The following is a 14,511-nucleotide window of genomic DNA, read 5'->3' as shown; positions in this document are numbered from 1 at the left end:
AATCTAACACAATAATTTTATATACGTATTTTTCTCCTTATGTAAGACTCTTCACTCGATGTCTCTCGTTTCGTGTGTTTTTTTTTTTTTTTAATCTCTGGGAGAAAAGGAGGTAGATTTGTAGCTGTATGTCACTTTTATGCCCATTATACATGACTGCTGATGTAATAAATTTCTTCCAAGAGATGAGGTTATCCAACGGACGGTCCCTGGCCCCTGTGCAAGTAGCTTCTAGTTTCCTGTTCTGATGCGACTCCACGAGTGGTTGGGCGCACGGAACGTAGGTCTACCAGTACCCCCTAGCTAAATGGGCCCATTTATTTCTGTGTCAACAAACTTGCAAGATCCAAAACAGAGGTGCATGAGGTCCACTACAGGAAGGACCGTTTTGGGGCCCGATGCAGTGCCAGTTATAATCACGCCTTAGGTGCGTGACAAGAGTGAGCACGTGCATCACGGGCGGTAGGGATGGCATGCCACAAGGCCCACAACGGTAGGTCCATCATGATCCTAACCAGGCTCCACTACATAGACTAACCGATCATGAGCCACTGCTGGAGGGCCGCCAAGTGTCTCTTTTCTTGCTCTTCAAGTCGCCACAGGAGAAGTGCCAGCTAAAAAAAAGTTGGATCCCAACAGTTTGCTGTTCCTTACGTGGCTGCTTTAATGAATCTGCTGATTATTTATTTATCAGATATATTTTTATTAAAAATATTTAGTTCTCGATCAAAATTTAGTTAAAATTAAAATATTAACTTTCAAATCTTCATAATCTCTGGACAACCTGACGAGTGAAAAACAAAAATCTTTTATTTCAGAGAGCTGCAAATATATTATTTACTTCCATCTGAAAGAAATGAAACTCGTAAATTTTTTTGAAGAGATGTTCTTCTATTTATATCATTTTTTTTTAAAATCTTGAGCATATTTCGTACTTGAGAATTTTTGTGCAAAAAGAATAAGAAGACCATCAATTGCTTTGAGTAAAAATTGCTGTTCTAACGAATAGTGTATTGTGTTTTTCTAACTCATTCAACTTTGCTGCTCTTTCTCCACCAATCTCAAAGTCCTCCTCATCTTGAAGTTGGTGTATTGTTATCAGCTTTTGAATGTGTTTGTTTCTTTTTGGTATTTTGAGCTTTCTGTTGCTGTTATATAAAAAATTTTCTGTATTTTGTTCACTGCAATAAAATAGGATGATTTCATGCTTCTTTTTTATTAAAAAAAATTAATTCTCCTGCAGGCACTAAATATATAAACAAAGATCTAGGTATTGCATGAAAGATTTGACTTGTATGATCACGATTCATGAAATAGAGACGTAGCACCATTGATCACTTGTTGTAGAATTCCCACAAATTCGTCCAACTTTGGCTACTCCAAGGGAGGGCACCCCCAAGCAACCAAACAAGGTTGCATGAGGGTTCAAGATGATTTGAACGGCTCAATGCCGCATTGCTTTAGTGAAATTTTTTTCTCGCTGATAGATTAGGATATATTTGGATGATTTATAATAAATATTAGAGTAAGTAATTTTTATTTCAACTATTTGATTGGATAGAATTTCATTTCTATTTCAATTCTAAAGGAGGAATATGAATATCTCAATCCCTAAAATTCAATCTCTATCCTTATAGTATTCAAATCTCATACTGATTCCGATCATAAATCACATATATTAAGGGACACAATCATTCTAATTTTTATTCTAATTTATTTTAATTTTGATTCAAATTTTAATTTCATCATAAAGTAATGAAGTAAATACATCTTAAGAACACATTATATACAACTTCATCTATCTCGCAGAATAATTTGAATTTCATATTTTTATTTTTTTAAGACATGCGATGATGTATCGATCAGCAGTGCATTGTTTGTTGGATACTTTGCTTATTTAACGTGGCAGAATTGCATGTGTAGCAACGAAGATCGTGAGAAATATAGCATAGCTGAGTTGCTTCACGATTGTGCCGCACGAATGCGATTAAATTTTAATATATATATATATATATATATATTATATATATATGGAAAATTTTTTGTACATCACGGATGGTGTAGTTCGATCGCACCGTTTATGGTGATTGACTCGGCACGGATCTGGAGGAAAAAAAAAAATCGTGCTGTTTTTCGGCTCCGCGTCTGGGTCAATCAGTTAATTCTATCGTCTGCGGTGTGCAAAAAAATTTCTCTATATATATATTTTATATATTTATATTTGGGTCCAGAGGTGAGATCTATTTTAACGTGCTGTTGGATGTCGTGGTTGGTCGACAAGGTACCGAAGTGACCGAACCTAACCCAGTTTGTTGTCTGTAGCGCAATTGTTTATCATGATAATATATGAATATTTTATAGTACTCAAAAATTATAATAAACGGTTGTTTAAAACTCCCAATAAAATAGAGAAAGAAAACAAGATCCACGTATGTGGAGTGCTTTACCTAATTAATTTTTTAAAAAAATTATTTATAAAAATAATTTAATTTTTAATTTATTTATTAAAATGATGTAAATAGGATAGAACGTCGTTTAAAATGATATTTTTTAATATCCACGTCGCCATCCTATTCCACATATTTTTCACGTGAATAAAAAAAATTAAAATCATCAAATCAAATGAAGTTTTTTAAAACATCATTTGAAATGACGTTTTTTAAAACGTCATTTGAAATGATATTTTAAAAAATATTATTTTATTTAACAATTTAATTTTTTCTTCAAAAAAAATAAAAATTATAAAAATTATAATTTTAAATTTATAAAAAATAAAAATTATAATTTTGATTAAAATAAAACTCATCATTTCAAATTAGTATCTCCATTTCAAATTATCTTTTTAAAAAAATATCTGAAAAAAATTAGTGTAAAAAAAATAAAAAATACCATAAAAAAGAATTAAAAAAAATAAAAATTATAATTCTAAATTTTAAGAAATTAAAATTTTAATTTTAATTCAAATAAAAATCATCATTTCAAATTACAATATCCTTTTCAAATTAATTTTTTTTTAAAAATATCATAAAAAAATAAGAAAAAAAATTAAAATTAAAATTTTAAATGAATTTTAAAAAATAAAAATTTTAATTTTAATTCAAAAAAAAATCATTTTAAATTATTTTCTCCATTTAAAATTAATTTTTTTAAAAAATATCTCAAAAAAATTATAAATTAAAAAATCAAAAATACCATAAAAAAGAAAAAATGAGAAAAAAATAAAAATTATAATCTTGAATTTTAAAAAAAAAATTTAATTTTAATTAAAATAAAAAACAACATTTCAAATTACTTTTCCTATTTCAAATTAATTTTTTTAAAAAAATATGTCAAAAAAATATATCTTAAAAAATTAAAAAAATAAAAAATACCATAAAAAAGTAAAAAAATAAAAATTATAATTTAAAATTTAAAATTTAAATAAAATAAAAATTTTAATTTTAATTAAAATAAAAAATATCATTTCAAATTATTTTTCCCATTTCAAATTAATTTTTTTAAAAAATATTACAAACAAAGAAGAAAAAAATAAAAATTATAATTTTAAATTCTAAAAAATAAAAATTTTAATTTTAATTCAAATAAAAAATATAATTGTAAATTATTTTTCCCATTTAAAATTATTTTTTTAAAAAAATATCCAAAAAAAATTAAAAATTAAAAAAATAAAAAATATCATAAAAAAAGAAAAAATGAGAAAGAAATGAGAAAAAAATAAAAATTATAATTTTGAATTTAAAAAAATAAAAATTTTAATTTTAATTTAAATAAAAAATATCATTTCAAATTACTTTCTTCATTTTAAATTAATTTTTTTTTCATACCGCACCGTACGTAGCTGTTCATGCCCGTACCAGACCGAGATGTACCAATGCGGTCTGATTCATCTCATATATCGACAAATCGGCTTGAACTTTGATGGTTCCCCACCGACTTGTCTGATTTAACTTATTTTTAGATATTTTAAAAAATATAATTAAATTATTCGATATATTATTATTATTTACGTTATAATCTCTATAGTCTTTTAGCATAACTTTTTCTCTCCTAATGTTCTGAGATACATTAGAGTATGTGTATCCATATCCACAAAGCATAATATCCGATCATTTGAAATTAAATAATATAAAATAAAATTAATAATTAATAATATTAAATAGAATAAAAATATCAAGTATATAAAAAATAGTACAATAAAAGTTTTAAAAATATTAAGTACAAATTTAAAAAAGGCTAAATCTCACAAAGACGTCATGGTACCCGTGGTCGCTTGACCTTCTCAAGAAGGTCCTCAACGGCTGCTCCTACTCCTACTGTGATAGCTCCTCTCCTATATCTGTGGAGGTCTGCTGGTCATGCTACTCAGGAATAACTGATGCTGTCGGATCATCTACGGACTGAGCGACCCGCTCAACCCTCTCATCTGAATACACAGATGGGCCTGAAAAGAAAGTATCATACTCATGTGGCCAACTGGTACCCAGTGATGTCATCTGGGGGATGTAGAAAGAAAAAGGCACTGTCATCTGTGGATCAAAAGGCGGTGCCATCTGTGTAGCATCTAGTGATGACATCTACGGAATATGCGGTGATGGCATATGTGAAACATATGGTGACGGCGTATATCTCATATCTGATGCATCGACTGCTCCATACCAAGGCGCACAACTATATAGGTCAACACCAATCACCATCAATATTTCGAACTTGTTCTCTCTATCTCACGCAGTATCCGAATCCGTTCATCCTCATCAATCGTAGATAAAACACGACGAGCGTCCAACACAAGACACGACATAAAATCAGTCTACAAAATAAAAATAAAACAGTCAATATACTGTAAAATATAAAAAAAAATATAACACAAACAACATAAATTAATTTTGTAGTCTTACCAAAAGATGCACAGCAGAACTCTCGCCCTCATATTCGGGAACTGCATACTGAGACTGTCCAATTACTCGCACTGTAATGCTAAAAAATCAAGCCATATAGTCCTCGGTATATGAACGACCTCTCAAAATAGGATCACCATGAACAATGTGATCTCGACGTGCATCCCAAATATCGATGTACTCTACATGTTTGATACGCCAGTCAATACGATCTCTCCCTCGTTGATCAATACGATGAAGTCTCTGGCTGGTATCAAACTGCTCCGGATGTCCTGAATCTGACCAAACTGCCACAGGACACAATTGGAAAGATGTCACTCTACCACATTAAAATAAATAAGTGGCACCCTAGCAGTCCATATGTCATGTCCAACTGTACACATCTACGGAATATAGTCAATATCTCATCTGTATATAGCTCACAAAAACTGATAGAGTTAAAATAAAAAAAGTTAGTAAGCTAAAATTTTAATAGATTATGAATACTGTAAAATGATATTTATAAAAAAATTAAATTTATCCGTCTCTATGTATCAACTAACGTATCCAACTGGCACTTATAAACCCGTGCCACTCTCATCGATACGAATGAACGTTGAATGTAATGTTCCATCTGTTTCACAATCTACTCATATTAAATAAATTTTATCGGATTTAAAACAGTGAGTTTCAAGTAAAAAAATAATATTTTTATACCTATATCCCAATAGTCCATCTAGTCTGAATGAAACATCAGGATCATACTGCTCTGATGGCATCTCGAGCAACTATCATCGTAATGGACTGATAGTCGGCATACGCTCCCATACCCAAATCTGTAAATTTTAAAAAAATCATACATGATATACCCAATGTGAACTATAATTGAATATTAAAAATAAAAATTTTTAATTCATATACCTGTAATAATATAAGATAACCACCAATCTCGTTCTGATCAGCATAAGAACCCCGACACATAGCTCTGTACAGGCAAGCTAATATTGCACTGCCCCAACTAAGTCTATGAGCGAAGTCTAAATCCTCTAATAATGACAAAAAATCAACTTCATCTTATTCGATGAAGTATCGGATAATAGGACACCACCTAACAATCGCAGCACCTGACCCCTAACATACTGTGCACCATCTCCTCTGGTGCATCATCCGTAATATGAAAATATCGATAAGATCATCCAAACACTCAATCCTGAGTTGTAAATGATCGAAAAACTAGACGTCGGGCTAAATCCTAGCAATCGCAAGCACAAACCTGCCACTTCAAATGGTAAGCGTGGGATTAACTCCGGTAACTGGATCGCCATCAACTGGTAGTCCAGTAAGAATGCTGACATCTTGTAAAGTGATGATCGCCTCACCAAATGGAAGATGAAATGTGTGTATCTCTGGACGCCATCTCTCAAGCAAAGCAGTAATAAGATCAACGTCCATCTGTATACGACCAATCTGATATACTCCATAAAATCCAAGATATCATAAATAATCCAGCACTCTATGTGGGATGTCCTCTGTCCTCTAGAAGTCAGCATCGGATCGTCGTAGACAAAGGTGTCTGGCTCCTGCAATAAGATATAATAATTAGATAATGTATATGACTTTTCAAAAAAAAATTTAAATAGTAAGAATAGGATTGGAATACTTACGCCCCATCTAAAATAGTCTATGATCGATGGTGCTCCTACAATATAAGAATACTGCTGTATCGAAGATCGGGATGCCGTGGATCGTAAGCCATAATATGTTAATAAATCTAAAATAATGATATTATCATAAGTGTATTAAAAAATAAAAAATATGATAGCCATTCATTTTATGAGAAATATATTTTAAACACAATATTGTCACACAATACAACTTAAACACACAATTCAGTTCATCTCTGGATATTAAACACGTATATTCAAATATAATCTCATAGAAATACATAAAACAATGACGAAAAAATATCTTCGGAGCCTTTAATTTCTTCCACTACTTGAAGTTGAAGTGTGTTGAAGTATCCTAGGACAGCGACAGTGATCATGACCCTATTCCTTACAAAAGACATAGTGGCTCTTCTTATTTGCCTATCATCCATCTCATTTCGTAGTTTTGTTGACTTTGATCTACCTTTCTGCTTGGGTCTCAAACGATGATGATCAGAAATACATTTGAACATACGTCTATGCATCCAATAATCTTCATGTGGTAATGGATTAAAGTCACCGCTCCAATCATTCATATATGCTGTAATTGTATATGCATCATCCACAAGATCACTAAAATGTACAGCAATTTTTTGACACAGCTAAAATATGTGAACATGGATATTTGTACATGCTCCACTTTCTACAAAAATATTTTTTTTCAGCTAAAGTAACAGTATGAGAATTTTCTCCACCTCGTAATCCTGTGCTTGCTCTCTTCGTAAGCACTTCATATATGCCTCTTTGAAGGTTGAATGCTGTTACTCGGTGCTGCTTAGCTTTAACTTGATCTTCAGCAATCTTAATTACAACATGAGGAGTAAAAAAATTATTTGACTTCTCCTCTACATATCTCAAGGCTTAGGCATGCCTTGTATTAAAGTATTTCACAAGACGATAAAATATCATTTGAACACAAGCTGTACTTGGCATATTTCTAACTCCTCGTAAAACACTGTTAAAAATCTCCGACAAATTTGTAGTTAAGACACCATAGCGCAGGCCATCATCATGTGCCAACGTCCACTTCTCTTTTCTATCTCGAACAACTAGCTCCAAGCCTCTTCATTCACTGTTCTGATCCTATCCATGATAAAGTTGAACTTACGAACTTGATGAGTGCTTCCTGCTTGCCATACTGCTCTTTTCAGCTGTATATTTTTAAAATGAGTGTTGAAATTACTACAGATTTGTCTTAAGCAGTATCGGTGATAGGCACGTGGTGGACTCCATCTAATAGACTCATCTACGATGGCATTTAATATACCTGGATGTCTATCAGAAATTAAGCATATTCCATTTCTATCTTTGACGATATATGTTCTGAGCTGGAAAAGAAACCAACTCCAACTTGCAATCATCTTCTCATCCACAATTGCATATGCTAATGAAAATATCCATTCTCTGTATCAATTTCTGTTGCAATTAACATCTTACCTTTAAACTTTCCATACAAGTGCGTGCCATCAATGCTGATTACAGGATGACAGTGCGTAAAATTCAGGATGGATGGTTTGAAAACTCAAAAAATATAATTTAAAACTCGAACATTGAAATTCATAGTTTGAAAAAAATTCTATGAAATAACTGTACCAAAATTTGCATGTTGAAGTGCAGCCATATAATAGGATAATTTAGCATAAGACGGCTCTCATTCTCCATAAATATCAACCAATACCTTCTGCTTTTCACACCATGCTTTTTTGTATGACACTGTATATTGAAATTGATCATTAACGGTTGCCATAATAGCTTCAACTTTAACATTGAAATCTTTCTCAACAATATATCGGACTAGTGTGCCAATCATCCTTCCATTGACATGTTTGTGGTATCGACTCAACCCCATAAACAAACAAGTATGAGGACCCTCATATTTTGTTATTTGAAAATATCCATATTTTTTCAATAATGCAGCACGAAGCCTCCATTTATAATTTTGAACATTATCTGATGATGCGCATCGTATGGACCATAATTTCGAATGCGACTGAACTACATTATATGTCTGATACTTTATAATGTGATAAAGATCAACAGCTCTCCTTACATAATTTTTACTCTCAAACATTAGACCTTTAGAAAATTCAGTCATCGAGGAATTCCAAAACTGATAGTCAGAGTTCAATCTTCAACCAGCACTAACACAACCACCATCATCTAAATTTATATGTTAAAAAATTATTGAGTTTCGTGCAAATGAGATTGAGGTTCTCCCACATTAATATTAGGCAGAACATCTTCATCATCATTCTCATCTTTACCATCATCATTATTACTGCTACTATCCTCATCCATCCAATAATCTTCATCTCCACTTTCATCTGACTCAAAGCCTAGATTATCAAAATTTATTCCACCGACTACCCAGTCATCATTCCTATATGAGTGTCGTCTCCCGTACTTACCACTACTTCTAGTAAAAGAGAAGTCACCATAGTAGAAGACACAGGAGAAGTCACCATAGGACTCTAAAGTCACACAAGAGAAATTTTGGCAGTATTTTTCGTTAGTTCTCCCCACACGACTGAAAATGTGTGAGGAGAACTAAAGAAAAATACTGTCCGAAATTTCTCTCAAACCCTCTGCATATCATTCGAATAATGTAATTACCTATAGAATTAAATATAATTTTCAAACTATCCAAACTAGACAATTAATTGACCAATGTATATATTTTACGATATCCATATAAAATATATAATCAAATATATTTTTTATACAGATATCGTAGAATATCCTATATTGGTCAACTGACAGGTCTATATTTTTATAAAATATAATATATTTTTAAATTTTTAAATTAGAATCGAATCGAATTTGAAAACAAATCTGAATCTAACGAGATAAAAATAAAAAATAAAAAATAATGAGATAAAAATAAAAAATAAAAATATCAAAATAGAAGGGCACTGCAGGGCCGCACTAGCCCACCATGAGGCCGCCACCGGAGGGTCGCCGTGGGGCCACAACAGGGCCGTCGCGGCCCACCGTCGGGGCCCGTCGCGAGGGGGCCGCCGTCGGGGCCCATCGTCGGGGGGTAGGGCTGGAAGGGGCTCGGGCCGGCCTGAAGCCCATCAGACCGGCCCGACTTCAGGCCGGACTTTGGGCTAGGCCCGAACAGTTTAGGTCGGATTTTGGGCTGAATTTTAGAGCCCATTTATCTTTCGAACCGGGCTCGGGTATACCTTTGGCCCTGCCCGGGCCCGGCTTGAAGTTCAGCTCATATTTTTGACCCGAAGTCGGCCCGAATCCAGTCCGTATTATTCCAGTCCGAAATTCTAGCCTGTACCCAGCCCATTAATCCATATCCGACTCTCCCTTAAATTTCTTAAGTTTTTTTGTTAACTCTTCGACTCTTCGATCTTCCGACTCTTCCCAAGGACCCAAATTTTTCTTTCGATGCCCTAGCCACCAAGCATCACTGTCTTCATCTTCTTCATCGCCGACAAGGGTATCTCGTCTTCTTGCATCGCCTACAACGGTGTCTCGCCGACAAGGCCATCGATGTTTGTCGAACTTCCAGGTAGCGTTCATTGTCTTCCGACTCCCATCTTCCACTAAAAAATAGAGATTGATGGCGACGCTCAGGCAGAGAGATCCCTCATCATCCTCCATCTTTCGATTTTTCTCCATCACCAACTTCAAGATTTCGTCTTCCCCATCTTTTGATTTTCCTCCATCTTTTGATTTTTATTTTTTATTTTTTATTTTTCAAAGATAGGATAGGATTCTTGGATTCTCATATGATGTCCACGTTTAGAACTTAACTGTTGCTTGAAAATATCATCTTTTAGTTTGCATTCAGATTTTGGGCCGAGTATTTAGATTTTTTGTTTCATCTTTTAATTTGCATCTAGACCTAGTTCTGTTGACTGTTGTCAAGAATATGAAAATGTGGTGGACTGTTTGCTAAATTAGCCGATAGAGTTGGTAGGGATCAATTCACACATAGAGAAGAATTGGACCTAAAAAATTCTTAGGAGAGGTTTTAGTGGATCTGTTGGCGAGATGACTTGCTTCTATGTCCTTATCTGTAATAGAAGAATATCATCTTTCCTAGATTTTGCTTTAACTTTCGATTGTCTGTTTACATGTTCAGGATTTATGGATGTTTCAATCTATTGTTGAATGATTTTTACATCTTTCCTGGCTTGTTTAATGCTGGACGTATTATTGAGAATGATTTTTACTCTTGGATGGCATTAGAAATTATTCGAGCAATACCCATATTTGGGCGGTACTGGAAAGAAAAGAGATTCTACTAATTAGAGGTAATTTTAGGATCATAAAATTTATAGAAGTGACGGATATGGTGACCTTCGTGGCTCTGTCAAATTGGCTAGCCTTTAGTATTGCTATTTTTATTTTATTTATTTATTTTTTAACAATTACAATGGTTGTTCATTTCACCTCAATTACGGTTTGAACTTTGGATAAAAAAGACCGATTTCTGGGTAGATTGGAGGGTCAGCCTGTGGATATAAAAAATTAAGATGCCATAGAATGCAAGTGAGGCAGGATTGGGTGAGCTATTCATTGCTATTTTGAATTATAAGCAAATGATCTATCCTATTGAAGAATAATGATTGTTACATTTGCTATGAGAGTTCATCATAGAAAATCACTAGATCATTGTCAATGCTACATGAGAATCTAAAGTAATGTTACATTTACCCATAAATTTTTATTTTTCATTAAAATCCTCATTATGTTTTAATGTTTCATCTAATCTTTTAGATTTTTGACTGATATCAGGCACCATAAATTTTATAATCTCTTTTAGCCACGTGCTGCTATAGTGGTATTAAGTATTGGTTGATCGGTTTATAATGCTTTTTCTATTAAATTTTCTATTTTGATAGTTTTTAATTTATACTATAATTTGATATTAAGTAGTTCTTTTGAGTAATTTATAATATTATTTATGTAGATTGTTGTACTGATGTCTGAATCTAAAATGGATGAAAATGAGACTGTGGAACATATAAGGAACGAAGGTGACAAAAATGAAAATAATTCTGAAATTGATTGTGACAAAAATTCTAAGAAAAGATCTTGGGTATGGACTCATTTTATCAAGGAAAAAAAATCTGATGGATCAATAGCTATATGCAAATATTGTAAAAAAGCATTAAGTAGTAGTACGAAAGGAGGAACAAGTCATCTTAAATGGTATCTTGAAAATATTTGAAAGAAATATCAAAAGAATCCAGTTAATCAAATGTTGATAGTAACAAGTTCAAAAGATTCGGTGAAGTCTTTTAAATTCAATCAAGAAGAGAGCAGAAAGTTACTTGCAAAATTTATCATATGTGCCGAGCTTCCATTTCGTGTTATTGAGCATCCTATTTTTTTAGATTTTATGAAATCTGTTCAGTCGTTATTTAATATTATTGATCGTAAGATAGTAAGAAATGACTGTATAGCTTTATACCAAGCAGAAAGGAAAAAATTATTTGATACATTTAAAAAATTAAGTTCTCGGGTTAGTTTCACTACTGATATTTAGACATCAAATCAGAAAATTAGTTATATTTCTCTCACGGCACATTATATTGATTCTGACTTTATTCTGCATAAGAAGATAATTAGTTTTAAGAAACTACCATACCCTCATACTAGTTTTGGAATTGAAGATGCTATTGGAAAGTATCTTCTTGAATGGGAACTAGATTCTAAAATATGTGCTATTACTTTAGATAATTACTCCACAAATGATGCTGTAATTAGAAGGATTCAAGATCATTTTTCTTACGGAATATTATTTAATGGGGAGTATAGTCATATTAGATGCTGTGCACATATATTAAACATTATGGTTCAGGATGGAATGAAAATAATTCATGAAGCTATTGAATGCATAAGAGAGATTATTAGATATGTATCTGCATCTCCATCTCGAATGCAAAGATTTAATGAAATTGCACAACATATAAGACTTCCTGTTAAAAAAGAGCTTAATTTGGATGTTGCTACAAGATGGAATTTCACTTATGAAATGTTGACTGATGCAATTACTTATAAAGATGTTTTTATTAGATATGCAACTGAACATTCATACATATGTCCTAGCAACGATGAATGAAAACAAGCTGATGTAATTCTTAAATTTTTAGAAGACTTTCTAGATGCCACTAAAATATTTTCTGGTTACAAGTATCCCACATCTAATTTCTACGTAAAAGAAGTTTGAGGAATTAGGGCTTTATTGATGAATGGGAGTGTTGATACCAATGATAATTATGATATACTAAAGCAGTTGACAAATGAGATGCAAAAGAAGTTCAACAAATATTGGTCTCAGTGCAATATTTTATTGGTCATCGCTTCTATTTTGGATCCGAGGTCAAAGTTGATATTTATAGAGTTTTGTTATCAAATGGCATTTGATGCAAAAAAGAGCAAGAAGAAGATTGATGATATTCGTGCTTGTCTTTATAAATTTTATAATGAGTATGCAGATGCAACAAAAGTGCAGTCTTCTATAGGTTCAAGTGAGCTAGCAGCTGGTTTTGATGGACAAAAGGATATAAATTCAGTTTCTACTTTTAATTTGAGTAAAATAAAATTTGGCATGAATTTTGTTCAGTTTAGAAATCAAAGTTCTTCGAAAAGGCCAAAGAGATCAGAGCTAGATAGTTATTTGGATCATGATGTACTTTCTGATTTGAGGGACAAATAATTTGATATCTTGACATGGTGGAAGAGCAATGCAGCAATCTATCCTATATTATCAAGAATGATAAGAGATATTCTCGCTATTCCAGTCTCTACTGTTTCATCAGAATCGGCATTCAGCACTGGTGGTAGAGTTGTAGATCAGTATCGGAGTTCATTGAGTCCATCTACTATTGAGGCCTTAGTTTGTACTCAAGATTGGCTTCGTGAAGAATATGATGAAGGTATATAAATATTTTAAATTTATATTATATTTTTTATTTGCTTATAGTATTTACATTTTGAAAATTTATGATTGATATATATGTTAACAGTTACAAGTAGCTTAATTGCGAATGATGGCACCCCAGAGCAAGCCAAGCAGTAAAGTTGGAACATAAATGTAATATTATATAAGCATCTTTAAAATTTATTTTAATCTATATGAAGTTACAGATTTTCATATTTAAATTTTTTCATCTTTTAATTATTTAGTTTATTCTAAATGCAGATTTTGATGATGACGAATGAATGAAGATGGAGGTTGCTTCTTGTATTTTGGTATGGGCTCATCAATCTCTTTCTTTTAATTAAAAATTGATATGTGACAAGTGTCAAATGAGATGGGCACTAATGATTGATCTCATTGCCAAATTAGCTCAGTAAACAAATTTTTCTTTGGGCACTAATGAGGCTATTCCATATGAATTGGCTGTTATTTTGCAGGAAGACTGTAGTTAGAAAATTAGGGAAAGAAGACTGTACTAACAAAGAGATCTACATGCAGATTTTGTTCAAACTGCTACTTACTTGGGATTCTTTAAAAGTTGCTTCCTTCAGAGAGAGGAGTTTAGGAACCTATCCTTTTCTTGCTTCTAACTTGTACCACTGTCAGTGCAAGTTTGCAACAGAATTTTCTTAAGCAAGCTGTAATCATAGCTTCTAAGGCTATCTTTATCGTTAAAAAATTGTTTGCTTGTTTTTATTTCTCCAATATTTGTAGTAGTAGTTTGGTGGCCAAGTAATTTCTTACAATTCAAGTAATTTCTTACAATTCAGCAATTTAATTTTTTGTGCTTGAGAATTGAAATATTCTGGTAATGAACATAATTTGTAGTTAATGGGTTCCTGAAGGACTGGGTGCACATGAAACATGCTGAAGCTCTTTGGTCTGCTGCCTCCTGTTCTTCTTTATTATAGCAGCTTCAGATGGTAGGAATATGTGAATGTTTTGACACTGCCATTGTTTTATAATTTTCAACAAGTAGGAA

At 32.4% G+C, this 14,511-nt stretch overlaps 1 pseudogene; it reads left to right on the top strand.

The window, feature by feature from the left end:
- The first annotated feature begins 11,525 nt into the window (after positions 1-11,525).
- On the top strand, positions 11,526-13,493 carry LOC140853815 (zinc finger BED domain-containing protein RICESLEEPER 2-like; annotated as a pseudogene).
- Positions 13,494-14,511: the final 1,018 nt, after the last annotated feature.

This window comes from Elaeis guineensis, chromosome 14, assembly GCF_000442705.2.
Source record: "Elaeis guineensis isolate ETL-2024a chromosome 14, EG11, whole genome shotgun sequence".
NCBI lineage: Eukaryota > Viridiplantae > Streptophyta > Magnoliopsida > Arecales > Arecaceae > Elaeis > Elaeis guineensis.
The sequence above is the reverse complement of the archived record's forward strand: the minus strand, read 5'-3'. Positions and strand labels throughout refer to the sequence as shown.